The 18,779-nt window shown below is 37.6% G+C and overlaps 1 protein-coding gene across 4 annotated transcripts in view; it reads right to left on the bottom strand.

The window, feature by feature from the left end:
• Nucleotides 1–17,641, bottom strand: part of LOC309498515 (trypsin I-P1-like) — a 42,761-nt gene extending 25,120 nt beyond the window's left edge. For all 4 annotated transcript variants that reach the window (XM_082169283.1, XM_082169285.1, XM_082169282.1 and 1 more), the window contains exon 1: nucleotides 17,368–17,641. The gene's annotated coding sequence lies outside the window, so the exon portion shown is untranslated. The remainder of the gene's footprint in view (nucleotides 1–17,367) is intronic.
• Nucleotides 17,642–18,779: the final 1,138 nt, after the last annotated feature.

Here is an 18,779-nt window from a genome sequence, read left to right as displayed (position 1 = left end):
GAATTTTGATAAGTTAACTTTTGTGCAACGCCTCACGATTAAAATTTAAATGGGCTTATATCCATTGTACACACAAACTGCTGTAAAATAAAACGAATAAATGGGCCTAATAATATAAATAAAATTTATATAAACAAAAATATAAAATAAATATACATAAACGTTTTAAAAGTAGGCCTAGGCTAAATTAACTATTAGGACAACATTCTTATAACTGAACTTGTGCGCAGCGCGCAGGATTCAAATTTAAATGGGCTTGTATCAATTGTTTGCATTTTACGCTGTATTTAATTTAGGCTACACTTTAAGTTACCGTATTCAATTTGCTAACCTTTTGCTTTCTTCCCAGCGTGTTCACATATCACACTGCATGTTTTCGAGAGATGTGTCTTTTTAGATTCCAAAATTAATCTTTAGGCCTACTGACTGAAACGATGTCGTTTTCTTCTACCACATAATAGTTAGTTTTACACCTGTATGACTTCTTATTTTCCTTTTTGAAGTAGCCTACTTTTTGAACTCCATTATTGAGCCGAGTTTTGACTGAAAATAGAATCCATCTTGCAGTCATCAACAGTAGACTGAGTCAGGCTTGACTGAGCATGCTTCAGAATCTTGGTGTGCGCGGAGCGAAATTGGAGCGGGAAATAGGGCGACGCTCCATCCTTTTAAAAATGCCGCTCTGCGTTCTGTCCAAGATCCGCCCGCTTGCTCCCGCTCCACTCCGCTCACATGCAATTTTCTATGAAATACATAGGCCTACACTTTATTGGCTGAATAACTGGCGCGAAGATGACGCACGAGCTCAGTCTGCAGGTAGAGATGGAGGCGGCAAGAGAAAAGGTGAAGACTGGGGAGTGGAAGCTCCGCAAATACACAAACAGAAAGAGCAAAGTTGCCGAAATAATGAAAGATAATGACCAAAGTGCTGGCTTTGTCATGTGTATTTCTTGCTATGCATTTACTAGCCTACTTTTAAAAAATGCGGGTCAGGAAGCGGGTCGGGTACAATATTTTCTTTCTCTTTTTTTGCGGTCCGAGTTGCGGGCGGGTTAGTTGAAAACGTCGGTCGGGTCCGGGTTGTTTATACATTGACCCGCGCATCACTGGTGGGAAGTGTGTCAAGAGCGCATGTTGATGTTTTAAGGTGCTGTACGGTTTCTACCAAAATTTTGCTATCAATTTTTTTGAAATCAGACAAAGTTACTACTTTTTCAGGTGGTCTGATCTGTCTGACCCCAGCGCAACTCAATGATGTGCTGATCACCTTTCTGATATTATTGATTTTGTCAGAGAAGAAAGAAGCAAACTCACTGCACTTGCTGTTTGAGAGCATTTCACTGGGAATCTGGCTTGGGGGGTTTGTCAGTCTCTCTACAGTAGCAAAAAGAGTGCGTGTGTTGTTTAAATTGCAGTTTATAATATTTGAGAAGAAAGTCTGTCTAGCTTTGCCTAGTTCCATATTGAAAGCATGCAGGCTGTCTTTGTAGATGTTATAATGGACTACAAGCTTTGTCTTCCGCCACATGCGCTCTGCTTTTCTGCATTGTCTTTTCATAATTTGCACTGCTGTTGAGTTTCTCCAAGGTGCTTTTTGTCTGCCACTCTTCTTCCTGACTTTCACAGGAGCAATATCATCAATTGCACTTTTAACTTTTGAGTTAAAAGAATCAAGGAGAAAATCAACAGAGTCAGCAGATATGTTTGGTGTTAAGGATATAGCCTTCATAAATAGTACACTAGTGTTCTCATTTAAGCATCTCTTCTTGACAGACACAGATCTAGCTTCAGTGGCAGGAGAGATCAATATATCAAAGAAAATACAGAAATTATCAGACAGTGCTACATCCTTAATAACAATCGATGAGATGTTTAGACCCTTACTGATAAGTAAATCTAGAGTGTGTCCATGATTGTGTGTGGGTCCATGTACATGCTGAGTCAGATCAAAAGTTTTTAAAACAGTTTTGATTTCTTTTGCCATATTGTTTTCTGCATTATCTATGTGAATGTTAAAATCTCCAGCAATGGCAAAAAAGTCAAACTCTGAGGTAATTGTTGATAACAGTTCTGTAAATTCCTCAGCAAAGGCTGGAGAGTATTTTGGAGGCCTGTAAATAATGATAAGTAAAATGCGTGGAGCACCTTTTAATACAATACCCAGATATTCGAAAGACGTGTAGTTCCCAAACGATATTTGCTTACATTGATAGATATCTTTAAAAAGAGCAGCTAGACCCCCACCTCTCTTAACAGCTCTGCAGACACTCATAAAAGTAAAGTTAGGAGGGGATGTTTCATTGAGGATTGTTGCACTGCAGCTGTCTTCTAGCCAGGTTTCATTTAGAAGCATAAAATCCAGGTTGTTTGTGGTTATTAACCCTCTGAGGTCGACAAACGCGCCCGCGCGTTTTGCTGGATTTTTTTTCAGTTCAGTTCAAAAGAAATTAATTTTGCTCTGTTGACTTTGATATTACAAGCAAGTTTCATACATCAATCGATTCTGTTAAATGTGTATTATTTTTGTGTATACTCACAATAAAAACAAAGTGTTGTGCTTTTTGCCAAATAAAGAAAAATAAACGTGATGCGAGTTCTGCCTTCTCTCTGTCAGTGAAGACCATTCTGAAACGCGTCCGAAAATGAACAATAACTCAGCGAATACTCAGTCAAACAGGCATACAGACACACAGGCATGAAGCTTGAATTCTCTTCTTTAAAATGAGGTAATTTATATAAAAAACAAATATTCTCATCTTGTGAAATCTGTATTAAAAGAGCGATTCCAGTCGAGCTAATTAGAGCTCATTCAAAGGTAATGTGACTCCGCCCACGGAGAGCGCGTGCTATTCAAACGCAAATTACTGAGGCAAACCTGTGAACGCCCCCATATCAGCTCGAGAAAACACAAGTTTAATCATATCATTGTAGCCTACGTGTTTACACCATCTGGCAGCGCTGTGAGGAATAATAATAACGGAAAATCTACCTCAGAGTGCGGGTATTGCAGGAGAGAGGATCCGAATATGTAGTACGTTTTTTTTCCTTCTCAAGTTAATCGCGTTTCTGTGAATGAATGAACGGCAGCCGCAGAGATGCGCGCTGTTTATCACAGCTCGCAAAAAGACAGTTTAAATTTAAATTGCATCTCTGTGTGAATGAATGATGATGTTTTAGCAAACTGTATTGCTATACTGAGATGAGTAAACTGAAAATTAACATTTATATGCCCTAATATTTCATAAAAACAACGTTACAGTCAGGCGTTTCTGTTTGTGAATGAATGTTTCGGTTTTAGCAAACTGTATTGCTATACTGAGTAAAAATCGACTGAAATGTTGAAATAAAATGTATTTGTATAAGCAACGTATTAAACTGCAAATTAACATTTATATTTCTTATAATAAAAATGAAAGAGCTATGTTACAGACATATGAAAGACAACATTTCGTTGATTAGTTTTGGATAGATTATACATTTTTACTGTAAAATATCTGCCAACTCAAATAAGCCAATATTTGTTTGCCAATATTTGCTCATGTTAAATATAGTATGTTTTGTCAAAAATAAAGTAATCAAATAATCAATCAAATCCTTAACTTTGAAATATGTATGATAAAATGTATACTTTAGTTTTTACAAAGAAAGATTACACTTGAATTGTTGTTGTAATTGTAACCTTTTTAATAAAAAAATATATTTACAAGGTAGATGTAAACAAACTATTAAAAGGTAATAAGGTAATAAGCCTTTTCTTTAAATAATTTTTATTGTGTTTTATTAGTGACAAATTTGGGGAGAGGATAAATATTCCAAAACTGAAAATACAGTATGAGAATTAACTGCACAATTCAAGTCAAGTCAAGTCAAGTCAAGTTTATTTGTATAGCGCTTTTCACAATACAGATTGTATCAAAGCAGCTTCACAGTATTAAATTAAAATAATACAACAAAGTTTGTTTCAAGAGGAATTTATTGATTGATAAAATTAAATTAAATATCCCCAAAATAACCCCAACTGAGCAAGCCAAAGGCAACAGTGGCAAGGAACCGAAAAACTCCATCAAGTGACCTAATGGTGTCCTAAAACTCCATCAGGTGACCTAATGGAGAAAAAAAACCTTGGGAGAACCCAGGCTCAGTCGGGGGCCAGTTCTCCTCTGGCATTTATGAGCTAGAGGCCAGATTGTAGTTTGAACTGTAGGATTATATGAATGCCTGGCTGAAGAGATGCGACTTTAATCTAGTTTTAAACTGGGAGAGCGAGTCTGAGCAACGAACAGTATCAGGAAGACTATTCCAGAGTTTTGGAGCCAAATGTGAGAATGCTCTCCCTCCTTTGGTGGTTCTGGATATCCTAGGTATGACCAAAAGCCTTGAATTTAGTGATCTTAAAGAGCGCGATGGATTATAGGGTGATAGAAGATCCGTTAAATAGACTGGAGCTAAGCCGTTTAGGGCTTTATAGGTCAGTAGCAATACCTTGTAATTAATACGGAACTTTATAGGTAACCAATGCAGTGATGATAAAATCGGTGTTATATGATCATATTTTCTTGATCTCGTAAGAACTCTAGCGGCGGCATTTTGGACTAACTGTAGCTTGTTTATTGAGGATGCAGGACAACCAGCTAGTAAAGCATTACAGTAATCCAGTCTCGAGGTCATGAATGCATGAACTAACTTTTCTGCATCAGAAACTGATAGCATATTACGTAGCTTAGCAATGTTTCTAAGGTGGAAAAATGCTGTTTTTGTAACATATGAAATATGATTTTCAAAAGACAGGTTGCAATCGAGTATAACACCCAGGTCTTTTACTGTAGAGGATAAAGTAACAGGACATCCTATGATGTTAAAGTTGTATTGTGCGAGGTTTTGTGGGCGGTTTTTTGAACCGATAAGTATTACCTCTGTCTTGTCTGGATTTAATAAAAGAAAATTACGGGTCATCCAATCTTTTATATCTTTAACACACTCTGTCAATTTGGAAAATTTTGCGTTTTCATCCGGCCGTGATGAAATATATATTTGAGTGTCATCAGCATAACAATGGAAACTAATTCCATGTTTCCTTATAATATTTCCAAGTGGCATCATATATATTGAAAATAACAGAGGGCCTAATACAGATCCCTGCGGCACTCCATAGTTTACTGGAGTTATGATCGATTTTTCTCCATTTAAATAGACAAAATGGTAGCGGTCAGATAGGTATGATTTGAACCAGCTTAGTGCTTGTCCTTGAACACCAGTATAATTTTGTAGTCGATCTAAGAGTAATGTGTGATCTATAGTATCGAACGCAGCACTAAGATCAAGTAAAACTAGTATTGAGATACAGCCTTGGTCAGAAGCTAAAAGTAAATCATTTGTGATTTTAACGAGCGCAGTTTCAGTGCTATGATGCGGTCTGAATCCAGACTGAAACTTTTCATAGATCTCATTTTGTTGCAAGAAAGAGCCCAGTTGAGCGGACACCACTTTTTCTAATATTTTAGACATAAATGGAAGATTTGAAATGGGTCTATAATTTGCTAGATTATTATGATCTAATTGTGGTTTCTTAATGAGAGGTTTTATAACTGCCAGTTTAAATGTTCTTGGAACATGACCTAAAGATAAAGACGAGTTAATAATATTGAGGAGAGGATCTTCCACTACAGGTAACACTTCTTTCAGTAGTTTAGTTGGTATAGGATCTAATAAACATGTTGTTGTTTTAGATGAAGTGATACGTTTATTTAACTCTTTTTGTTCTATAGTTGTAAAGCACTGTAATTGTTCTTTCGGGGTGATAATTGAAGCTGAATTATAAGGCGAAGACAATTACTAGACATGTTTTCCTTGGATATTATAGGCCAAATTGCAAGCACAATATGTGGAAAAATAAAAAATAATTGAGATGCTTCCAACTGTTGCTCTTGCATTCTTGTGGCTCAGTGACTCACCTGAATGAAAGGGTCATTAAGTATGCAGGCCCCATTGTCTCCTAAGGTGTGAACCACTAAATATGCATGATCGTTGACGCCGACTCCGCATATTGCCTTTCCAAACAGAAAGTGCTTTGCAAAATTCAAATCAATGTATTGTGTTATGTGAATGATAAGGGCAGGATGATTTTCACATCATTTTGAAGAAAAAACACTAGGCAATGACATCTATTAGACAAAAGTCTTATTGGCACATATTTAGTATGTGTTTTATGGCCTTATTTCAGAAACTTTAGTTTTTAGTTTTTTCAATAACCACGCATAAACATTATTCTCTCAAAAATGCAGACATGTACATTCTTGTTGCTCACATATTATGGTAGCCCTGTTTGTGCTAAATAGTGTGTAATTTTTTTTTGCCATTAATATGTTTATAAGCAACTGAAAAAAGCACAAATGTCAGGGCATGTCAGAACATCTCAAGGACCCCAAAAACACCTTAGACCCCAGAGGGTTAAGTCATTGACTACACAAGAGAGGACTCTCTCAACCACAACAGAGTCAAGGACAACATCGAGAGATTGTCACAATTTCTTCACTCACTGCAGAAGCCAATCACAACTTCAACTATCGATTCACGGAACTAATGAGAACATCTTCAAAGATGTCACACACTGCTTGCACTGCAAAGGAGAAGATGCAAGTAACACACATTTTAAAGAGAGGTTTAATAATAAGTGGTAGATGCCTCTTAATGAGGTGCTTTGAAAGATGAAAGCTGATGGTTCTTTTCATAGTTAATTAACTTTTCCATAGTTTAATTTCCTGCTTTGTTATTGTAAGACGTTAGCGACCCCTAGTGGACAAAAAAAATTCCATACTGTACGTTTAATTATTCAACTTTATTTAACATAAAAGACACTCAATATACACTCAACTATCTTTGAAGAGGCGAAGAAAAAAAGAGATGCTGAAGAGGCAAAGACATCAAGCCACATTCAAGCTTATCTTCCTATGATGATTGGAAAAGCAGACAAAGTGGAAGACGTCCGATGTCCGCTCAAAAACACTGGACGGGATGATTACAGAAATGATAGCTACAGACAATCAGCCTTTCATCATGGTTCAAAATAAAGGCTTCCAGAGACTCAAGCCAACTGCAGAACCAAGATATACTCTAAAGAGTGAGAAGTTCTACATAGGGGTGTAACGGTTCACAAAATTCACGGTTCGGTTCGATACGATACACTTGTGTCACGGTTCGGTTCGGTTCGTTTTCCATAGGCAACAGCAAAAATAAATAAATGCCAGAGAAATTTCCTTGAATAAATGTTTTATTATTATTATTTTATTTAATCTATCTATAAATTACAGAAACGTCTGTCTGTCTGTGTGTGTGTGTGTATGTCTGTTAACCACATATCTCTCGAACCGTTGGTCCGATGGCTTTCAAACTTGACAGGTGTCTCGCTACGGTCAAGAGTAAGTGCAGCGCCAAGTTTGACGTTGTTTGGATGAGAAATGCTAAAGATATTGTTAAATATATCATTTTTTTAAAGGTGCATTAAGCAAGTCTCTGAGTTTTTGCAGAACTATGCCCCCTTCTGGCGACACGCGAAACTGCAACCAGAGTTGTGCACGCGGTTACGTGGAGTTTGCGTTGGGGTTTGGGATGAACTAGAAGCCGGTCTCTTTGAATCCATCTTCTACTTTTGCAAAAGTCGCTTGAGTTGTCTTCGCTGATGCGGATAATGGCGGCGAATACACAAACCTGCCAGACATAGCCAGGTGAGCGTGAACGCGCATGACGTCACGCCCAGTCGATTCCGTCCCGAATCCCTCTTATTTATTTTACTTTACAGGATTATAGAGACAATCTCAGTGATCAGAGAAGGGCTCATTCAGCCCATCAGGCAATTGTTTAAGCATGTATGGGTTAGAAAAACGGGTATTTTTAACATGAAAAGTTGCTTAATGCACCTTTAAAGGTTGTGGTTTAAAAATAAACATTCTGACATTAGAGGGTTTACTTCTGAATATTATAGTTTGGTTCCTTCTGAATATTATAGTTTGGTTCCAGAATGTGATAAATCCATTTTGATTAATTTGAGTAAAAATGTGTTTTCTTTACCAAGAAAGTGGCAAGATGAAAAACACTATTTTCTGTTTAAAACTTTCACATAGTATCTTTAGGTTATAATATCATAAAAAAATTCAAATCCAGATTTGGATTTTCAAAGATCTATTATAAAAACTGATTATTTTCCCCCAAAAATGCAATAAATTCATGACACTTTTTTTTTCAAAATGCTATCATATTGAAACTGTTGAAATCAGCCATCACTAAGAAATATCTCCTGAACTTTTTTGACGGCGATCAGCTCACAAAAACTGATTTTGCACGGGCACTTTGCACTGCTCCCTGAATCGACGCGCTTATTCATTTGTGGATGTTAACAGAATCTGTAAGTCAGCTATGCTGTTTACTTCTGAATATTATATTTCATTCTGGTGCGCTTAAAGTTATCGCTACTGTGTAACGATAGCCTATGCTATTCACCAACTAAACATATCCTATTCAATGTGTTCACAGTCTCTTTCACGGGCATCATTTGTAGTAGCCTATTCACAAGCTTCCTCAAGCATAGCGTTTTCTCGGAGTTCACTGTGTGCTTTCTACCATGCACAAATATGTGTGTAATTGTAACAATGAGCTCTCAAACACACCAAACCAACAATTACTAAAAACACACTCAAAAACTGATTTTGCACGGGCATTTTGCACTAGCACTTAGAAGGTTGTGGTATTCATAAACACTCAGTCAGCTACACTGTTTACTTCTGAATATTATAGTTTATTCACAGCCATCATTTGTAGTAACCTAGCCTGCTCCCTGAATTCAATGCGTTCACAGTCTCTTTCACGGGCACCAAACCAACAATTGCTAAAAACACACCCAAAAACTGATTTTGCACGGGCATTTTGCACTAGTGAAACTAACATCATAAAGTATGATTTTTTATTTTTTTGTTGCTTTTTTTACTGAGCAATAATGGAGCTATACTTGACTCTTCTTATGAGCATATAAAACAAAACAGCTCCTTGGACAAAATGAAATGTAATATTGTAGTAGTAGGCTAGTTATAAACAAAGGTTTATTTTAGTTCAGATTAACATTTGAGGGCAGCAATTGTATTCATAATGTCAAAATAAAACAGACGTAATGTTACTTGAAAGCATTATAGCCCACTATTCCTGACAAACTTCCATACCTTGCAGTTAGTGTTACTACAGCAAATCCATTCCACGGTGAATGTTGCTGATCTGTGGACACCGGCCAGTTCATTCATGGCACGATGTTTCTTCTTGGTTTCCACGTCAGCGCTGTTTGATCCGTTAATAACAGAGAAATGTGCATGTTTCTCACTAGATCTCGCAGCGATGTTATTACTTCAGTGGCAAATTCAAATGCTTTCTTTACTGGTCTGGATCTCTTAGCGCTGTGTGGTATTGCTTGATCAGGCTCGCGCATAGGGCTCGTGAGTCCCGCTTCACAGGTCAAAACTGATAAATGGTCCACACAAACACAATAAGAGTAGCTCGAGTAGCTCAGTTTCGTTCCTTACATTGCATTTGCCAGTTGATGTTGTGGTCGCGCCAGCCTCTATGAGCGTGCTTGCCACCCGCGACGCACCTTCATTTGAAATAACGAAATTTTGGTCGGCAGAAAAAATGGTCCAACGAACCGTTCGGTACGTAATGCGTACCGAAAATCGAACCGAAAGCCTCGTACCGAACGGTTCGATACGAATACGCGTATCGTTACACCCCTAGTTCTACAGCACAGAGAAGTTCCCTAGTAGGGCTGTCACTTTTTATTCGATATTCGAATATGCATTCGAACATGACATGAAATATCCGAAATCGAACTATAAATAAACTATCCGTTTTTTAAAGTGCCATGTTTTGCGCATTTTTACAGTCTATGATTAGACAGTTGGCTTTTTATTTTATTGTTTGCCATCTCATCCAGTAGCGGCCGCTCTAAACGTATTGTAGCGTAGGCCCATGACCAAATCAAGCGAATAATAATAATAATTTCTCATCTCAATAAATATATCTAGTAGTAAAGCTAATGCAAGGGCTAGAAACCAATTAATCCTTTGCTGATACTTTCTCATCATCATGGAAAGCACTCAGTGCAGTTCATGGTTGCATAGCAACGACAGACGCAATGGGAGCGCAAGCGCTTGTGGAAAGAAGGAGATAGCGGCGCGGCTGCACTTTCCGGGCGTTTTTAGACGCGATATGTGAACTGCCCCTTTCACAGTACCTGCATTTGTGACACGTATTATCTTATTGAAGCCAAAATACTGCAATATTTCAGACGTACAGTTCTCTTTAGGCACAGGTTCTTTGCTGTTGTCATTTTCGTCGCTTCTCTACTCCCGCCATCAGTTTTAATTTTCCACTCTCTGCTCTGAGCCACTAGGTTCCCCTTTAGGCCCGGTCTAGCCAATAGCATAATAGCACCTACTGGGGAGGCGGGTATTAAAATAGTAAGGCTCCATCTGATTGGTCGAATTTGGATAAACAAACTATGCATACAACACACAAATGCTTGGCACATAAAATAAATGTAATTTATCGCACCTCTCTGCGATACGGATATCGCATACTATTCAGTGTTTCCCACACATAGACTAATTTGTGGCGGTGCGCCACAGAATCAACACCAGCTGCCACATATTGCGTTTCGTTATTTATTTTTTTTACACTATTTAAAACACGCAGCGTATTTGTTCAGCTGCATTTCCTTTCCCTGCTCTCCCTCTGTCTCTGTCACTCACGCGTCTCTCTCACTCTCACACACACACAGCTCCTCCCCTCCATGCATACCACGTCTGTCTCCATGAAAACGAGATCATCAGAGAACAACGAGATCAAAAAATATTTGAGATTCTGAATAAAATGTTGTCAGTGTGTTAATGTTGGAGTCACGACCCGACCCTTAGCAAACAAGCTATTACGCCTTCTTTAGTAAGTTAACTAACGTTAGTCGCAAGTTTGCGGTAGTTGGGTTGTCGAGGTCACAACACTTTATAAGCTGTTATGTCATTTTTAGGGTGTTAAATGTGTGGATTTCGGGTTGGGTGTGTGGATTTTGTTAAAGGTGTGAAGCATTTTTTATTCATATTTAATATAATAAAGTTCTATGTAACAAATTATTAATGAAGGAATTATTTTGAACCACAATCCCCTCATTTTAATTTTTTAGATGGCTGCCAAAACTAATTTTGTCCCGCCAAAGCCTTATTTGATGGGTTATTGTGATTTATGAGTGTAGATGTGACAGGGTGCATGTTACCTGAGGGAGAGAAAGAGAAAAGAGCTCCTCCCTCCCGTGCTTACTCTCTGTCTTTAAACTAACAGCAGTGTTTTTTCTCTCTCTCCCTCGCACATATTACGGTAATCAAAATCAACTTAATCGACACAATGGTTAAAAGGCCGGACGACCGAATCCATGTTACACGTGACTAGGGATGGGTACCGAAACCCGGTATTAAGCGGGCCCCGGTGCTGAATTATGAAAGACCGCTGGATCGATAAGCTCGGACGTTATCAGTTCTGCTGTCGGTACTGGAGAAATTAAGAAAGTACACGTGCTATTTATATTGCTATTAAGAAATTATTATCTTGCAAATTTAATCTCACCAGCCACTTCTATATTGAACCATATGTCTGTGATGCATTTTTGCTAAAGAGAGAGAGAGAGTGTGTGTGTGTGTGTGTGTGTGTGTGTGTGTGTGTGTGTGTGTGTGTGTGTGTGTGTGTGTGTGTGTGTGAGAGAGAGAGAGAGAGATCTTTCACACGGAGCCACGGCACGCACAACACAACAGCCCTGCTTAATGAGTGACGATGAGGACAGAACTAAACATTCAAACGGTTACACTATAGATCTTTGATAATAAACTAATTTTATTTTAGATTTAGATTTTGGCTTCCAATGATTATAAAAAAGAAGATACAGGGCTCGAATTTCGGCGCGGGATTGCGGGTATTGCGCATCATTTTAATCATTCCCGCAGGTCTCCCACTTATAATGCGGGAAATTCCCGCAAACATTCACTTTAGCATGTAGGTTGTATTGGTAAATTAATCCACACAGAGAATTGCGAGACGCAATTTCTCAAACAGCGTGAGTGATTCAGCTGTGCTGCGTCTTCTATCAGCTTGTTAAGAGCTAGGCGGTGATAATACACTCTCGCGTTTCGGGAGTCGGGATAGACGGAATTGTCACTTGCATAATCGGGCCAGCATTGCATCATGAGTAACTAAAGTTTAACATTTGCACGTCTTTTAAAGTTTTACCAGTTTAAACATTCACGCGATTTGAAACTATTCAGTACTTGCGCGCTGTCAGAGAGATATTTTTTTTCTCTCTGCACACTAGGGGTTGAACGACTTCAGATTTTTTGAAGTCGACTGTTATGACATCAAAGTCGAGTCGACGTTGACTAGTCACTCACGTCATTCATAAAAACACAAGAGATGGGACTGCTTTGCAACATGCCCCAATTTGCAATTTATTAGCAGAAAATGATACAGATGCTGACAGACAGTTCATGCAACTTAATGGTAACAATGCAACAATAACTCCCGTTTTAGTGCAAACATTTTTTAGTGATGCATTATGTTGGCATAACAATGCCATTTATGCAAGATGAGCTGTAAGCCTACTCACTGTCACAGTCCTGCTCATTCACAGTTTTTACTTTTCGATCATGGTTTGCATGTTTAGTGAAGTTTCTAATTGACCGTTCGCAAAGACCCTCCCCCTTTAGTTACTGTTGCTATGTCCGACACAGTGAAATATACATTGCGGAGCAGAGAGGACACTGACAACGTGCTGACAGACAGGACAGAGCAGGTTACTTTTAATATGTAAACAAAGTCTCAACTTTCATATTTGGTCATTTTATAAAGAAATTTAAACAATAAATACCGTTTTGTGGCTCTTAATGTGTCGTGACAGATCGCTGTAGAGCCTCTTAAATCTGCTCGTGAACCGATCATCTCTTCCTTCTAGTTAATTTATAGCATCAAATAAACATGAATATACATAAGAAGGAATGTTGTTTTAACTGCAGAAAGACGTCAGTACACGCCGTTATTCAAGTTCAAATCCTCCAACGTTAATCTACTAACTCTCCTGACTGCTTTGTCGGACGGAAATGGCGGATTCGGCGGATTATGATTGGTCAGATCGCCTGTCAATCAAACCCCCTGCGAAGGGTAAATTTACTGCTGTCGAGATGATTTGCATTCCTCACTTAACATTAGCGGATGCCTTTTCAGATGAGTGTGCATTGCACTTGTACTTTTGTTGTACTTCAGGACAGACTTACTTTCCAAGTGACATTTTTACAAGCTTCATCTTTAGTGAAGTATTTCCACACACTTGATGGTGACAATCATAGTGTCACATGATCAACGCGACTAGTCGACATCAAGCTTAAAGCGTCACGGCATTGCATTAAGGTCGACTAGTCTACTAATCGACTAGTCGGTTCAACCCCTACTGCACACATACATAGAGTAAAGCCGCCTCACAAACAGCTTGCGGGTAACAAAAGTTATTTTTCGTGGGTTTTATCGCTTTAACAGTCAAAAACATGCGAAAATGTCAATTTCGGTCTTGGTGAGTATCCTCTAAACACAGTCGGTTATGTCTTAAATAAGCATAAATCGCATGTGACTGTATAATGAACACAGGATCCGTGCACTAGCTCTTACAGTGACAGCAGCCATATGTGTCTGTCATTTGGTTGTCAAAACAACAAACCATAGCTTTCATTTTAAGGAATCAGGATTAATAGCCTATGTATTTAATTTAGTCAGGACTAAAATACTACCCAGTGTTATTTTACATTTGATTACTTTATTCAGTCTCTGTAGTATTTCTGAATACTAGTGTTAGACCTAAGCAAAAACTTCTCTTTATTTCTATTTATTGGTATCTTTATTCTATTGTATTTATTTGTGCTACTTTTTTCAATTTAATTCAAAGATTGAAATCAAGCTTCCTTGTGTTGTGTAAATTCTTTAAGAACAAAATTACCCCATTGTAAAAATGCAATGAGTGAGCATACATTTAGGCGAGACGCATGTAATAAAAAAATTGTCCATCCATTTAAAGTCTAGGAAATGATTCATTTCTTCTGAAGAGATCACTTTACATGATGACATATTTAATTAAGGCTTTTATTCATATATAAACATTTCTCAATTACCACTGCAAATCTCACCTAAATGTTTGCTCACTCAGTGTATTTGTGTTTTTATATTGGGATAATTTTGTTATAATTGTACAAGATAGCTTGTTTTTAATATATTTTATGTAATAATTTCACAGTTAATCTCCAAATTGATGTAGAAACAACATAAAGACAGTATATTTCAAATAATTGTTTAATGGCATCTTTTTATGAATGAAGTGTTATTTGATTCTGATGTCACTGCTGCACATGTGGATTCCACACGCGTCCCATTTTCTCACAATTCTTAACGTTCATTTAAGACTTTATTTAACTAATTTAAGACTGCTTTAAGAAAGCGAGAAAGAGAAGTCGATTCTGGCGCGCATCGTTCTGTGTGTCGTGTGTGGTGTGTGTCATTGTATTTTCTCACTTGCATGGTTTAAAAATAGGCAGCTTTATGTGGACGCACTGGGAATGAGACACGGGAATAAAATCACGCGCAAGCGCAACCTCCGCAATTCAACGCCGAAAACGTATGATTTGCATTTTTATTATAAATTTGTGCGCATTATTTTTATTATAAATTTGTGCGCATTATTTTTATTATAAATTTGTGCGCACCCCGGTTGGGAAACGCTGGTCTATACTGTTGCTAAACTGCGGGACGCGTTTGATCATAAAAGGCTATACCAAAATTGACGCAATAGACGCTGTTCCAAATGCGGCGCACGCTCCGAAACACACCGCAACAAGACAAGCAACGTATATTTTGGGCTTCGTGTGCGCATCTAAACGATCAAATATACACAAAAATGTCAAAATGGCCGTAATGGAGATTCACTTAAACAGTTTATTCACTATACAGTTTATGTCTTAAATGGGCGTAAATAGTTGGGAGAAAATATGATGCGTAATAATGATTAGATATGCATTTGGTCTTAAAGAGGCAGCAGTCTAATAAACCTGCTGATGTTTGGTCCATTAATGTGAATCAAACAACAAAAGGCAAAGAGAAAATCAGTCGCAGCTCTTGAATGAATAATTTTGGCTTTTATAAACTTTAATCTATCTAAAGCCCTATTCGGACGGGACTAGTTTTCCAAACGATTCGGACGGGACTAACATCTCCGTGTTTATTACCGAGGTAGGAGTGTCTGTGTTTTACATGTGGGCATTGCAGAAGATCACGTGTTCAGAATGTGTGGATTGCGTATGGTCATATGACCGATCAATGGCAAGATGGCGGTGAAAAAGAAAGTGACGCGACACTGGAGTAGGGAGGAAACATTATCTTTAATTTCTGTTTGGAGCGAATCTACGTTTCAGTTTCAGTTTGAAAAATGTATACATAACCACAAGGTGTGGGAGGCAGTTTTTTAAAAAGTTTGTGAGCTTTGTCCATCTATACAAAATACCTTCGACTGGGTGAAGTGCAAAGACCGCATAGAATATCTGAAACGATGTTACCGCGAATGTGTGAAGCGTAACAAGAAGACGGGGTCGGATCCACAACGCTGCCCATTCTTTGAGGAACTGGACTCTGTTCTTGGTTAGTTGCTATTTTTAAGAGTATTAATTTTTTAATGATAAAATAATTAACAGTGTACAAAGTAGTTAAACTTGTGGCTAATAAGCATCGATAAGGAGTATCGGTAAGAGTAATAATACCGATAAAACCTTAACGATACCCATCCCTACACGTGACGCATTCGGATAATTTATTTTCCTGAATTACCGCTGGGTGTGAATTGCGCTCAAAAAACATTGCCTCTTCTCTGACAAGCGTTACGCACATGATGCAGCTGACATTAACTATACGTTCAATAACCAAAAGAATATATTTATCCAGTAATGAAGTGTTTCTGTGTTGACAAGAATCTTGGCGATGTCTTAACAGCCGGGATTCGCACACAATGCATCCACTAATGTCCGATTTGCGACCATCATCCCCGAATGATTCATTTGAACCAATTCATTTTAATGACTGGTCAAAACAACTGATCTGTCCAAAACTGAACTATGGATTCGGTGTATAATCATTTACTCAGAACACCTATGAAATGAGAAAATAAGCCTTAATAATTCACAGTATTTTCAGGGTATTGATATTGTCTGAGTAGTAAATTACTTGAATCATTTAGTTTAGACTGGAGTGAGGTGAAACTAGAAAAAAGCTAATTGTTCTTAGCTAGCTGCTAATTTTATTCAATTGTATATGGTAGACAATTAGACTATTTGTTAAAATAAACATTTTAATACTACATTTATTGATATGGTTATATACCAAAATCATTGATACATGTATGGTGTTTAGCATGCTCTCTAAATGCATGACTTAGTCTAGATTTCAGCCCAAATTTGCAGATTACATTTATTCAGATACTTGTTTTAACTAGGCTAATTGTATATCAGCGAGGGGTAGGAATTGTCGGGAACCAGTATTGTACAATGTGGACTCGCAACAAACTCTCAAATGAGTGAAAACTTAGCAGTCTTTTTATTTTATTTTATTTTTTTACTAATTTAAACTAATAAAAGTATTGTATACATATTTGACATTTCATTATTTGTGTTATTGTGCTTTTACCCTAGTTTGTAGGGTATAGATATGTTTGTGAACAGTCATGGTATGTGTTGTGAATAAATGTTAAAATGTAATACCACAAGTGTATGTCACATAACATGATGTCACATAACATGACCAACGGTAGCAATTTACCCTGTATATCAACATGTCACCACTAAAGCCTTGTCTTGCATGTGTACTATATCTTCAGATTATGACTAGTATGCAAGTAATATCACAGGTTTATCATGGACAAACAACTTTTCTAGCAGGAATGCTATAGAAAGTTACCATAAAATAAATACAAGGTTACAGAAACAGTGCAAAACAAAATACATTATTAAAGAAATTCCAAGTATTACTGCAGGAATATTACAGTAGCACAAGAATATCACAGCAATATTACATACAATACAACAAAATCCTGTGGTAAAGCGTCCCAAAAAACAACACAATAAGTTACTACACACTTACACAGACCTGGTACTTTTAATGGTTTATCACATGGAATACCACAGGAAATGTTAGCAAGGGGTGTCTAAAGCTTTGTTAGCTTATTAATGTACCAGACCAGTCATTAAAGATGAATCTAGAATAGACACCAACCTGCTTGTTCCTCGTGTTTTATTCTCCAGGGTTCTGGTTCACTCGAGTTCTCCTCAATCTCCTCTTCTCAGACACGATCTTCTCAGTTCAGTTGCAGCAACTCCACATATTCCTGCTCGATTCAAAACTTCTGGTTACGTCTATGAGAATGGGAATATTACAGGCATGTATTCACCCGATTCAAAATCTTTCTGGACTAAAAGTACATTAATAAGAGTTTGTATGAAGCCAGTAGCACGATGTATAACACCAGAGATCAAGCTGTAAACTCATCTTGAAAACAAACGCATGACTTAACGCCACCCGCTGGACTGGAGAGTGAAGCGTCGAGAGTCTGAGGGAAAATACTAGGAGAAACTTTTCAACATCTTTAGATGTTTACAGTCATTCTGTAAATACTAGGATTCGATAATATTTCAACTTGGATTTTTATTTTTTTTTATTTTTTTTAAGTACATATAAATCAGTTGCTAAATAGCCCATATCTTTAGACATATTAAACCTCCAAAAAATCATATTTTCCCACCTCAGGCATTTAAGACCTTTTATTTTTCAGATTTAAACACCTTTTATTCTAAACTCTGTAATGGACAAAATTGACTTGGTTTAAAGATGATTTTACACAAAACTTGCTATAAAACAAACATCTACCTACTGCTCATGTGTCCCTCATAACAATTTAATAAATGTAACATATGATACTTTTCACATTTTTGGGGGACTGAAGTTAAAAATAGACAAATTGTGTGTCTGGGGTCTCTTTATTTTTGTAAAAAAATATTATAAATGTAGATGTTTAACTAAAACCACAATCATATTGTGTTAGTCCTGTAATCAAAATTTAAGTTTGTTAGTTTTTAATATGTTAGGCTTAAGGTTATGAATAAGCTGGTGTGTTTCAAACCAATGACAAAATTCGCATTCAGGAGATAAAAGCATTCAAAAGTCCCTCACTTCTGCTAAAATGGATCACAGATTTTTATGACATCATTGCACACTTCAGCTTCTCATCACATCTTCTGTCCAATCAAATGCTCTCCAGAATCTAAAGCTCTGCCCCCTCTGCTATAAATATCACCTGACCAAAGCGAGTCACGTCACGGAGCAATATGAGTTTTTGTTTGGGTGATGAATATGTACCTAATACTACAAATGAATAAAACATCTCCTGTTAACTAGCAGGGCATTCATTTAGTTTGTTTGTCAAATAAGAGGCGTTCTAGATGAAGTGTGATCACGATGCATCTGTCAATGCAACACTTCTGGGGGTTGTGAATTTCATGCCATTCATGCCATTGCACAGGAGGCCAGCAGTGCCAGCGTGAGGCCACATCCGGGCCAAGACCGCTTGCTGTGTGTGTGTGTGTGTGTGTGTGTGTGTGTGTGTGTGTGTGTGTGTGTGTGTGTGTGTG

This window comes from Leuciscus leuciscus (assembly GCF_965113295.1).
Source record: "Leuciscus leuciscus genome assembly, chromosome: 1".
Classification (NCBI taxonomy): domain Eukaryota; kingdom Metazoa; phylum Chordata; class Actinopteri; order Cypriniformes; family Leuciscidae; genus Leuciscus; species Leuciscus leuciscus.
This window is presented reverse-complemented; position numbering and strand designations above follow the sequence as displayed.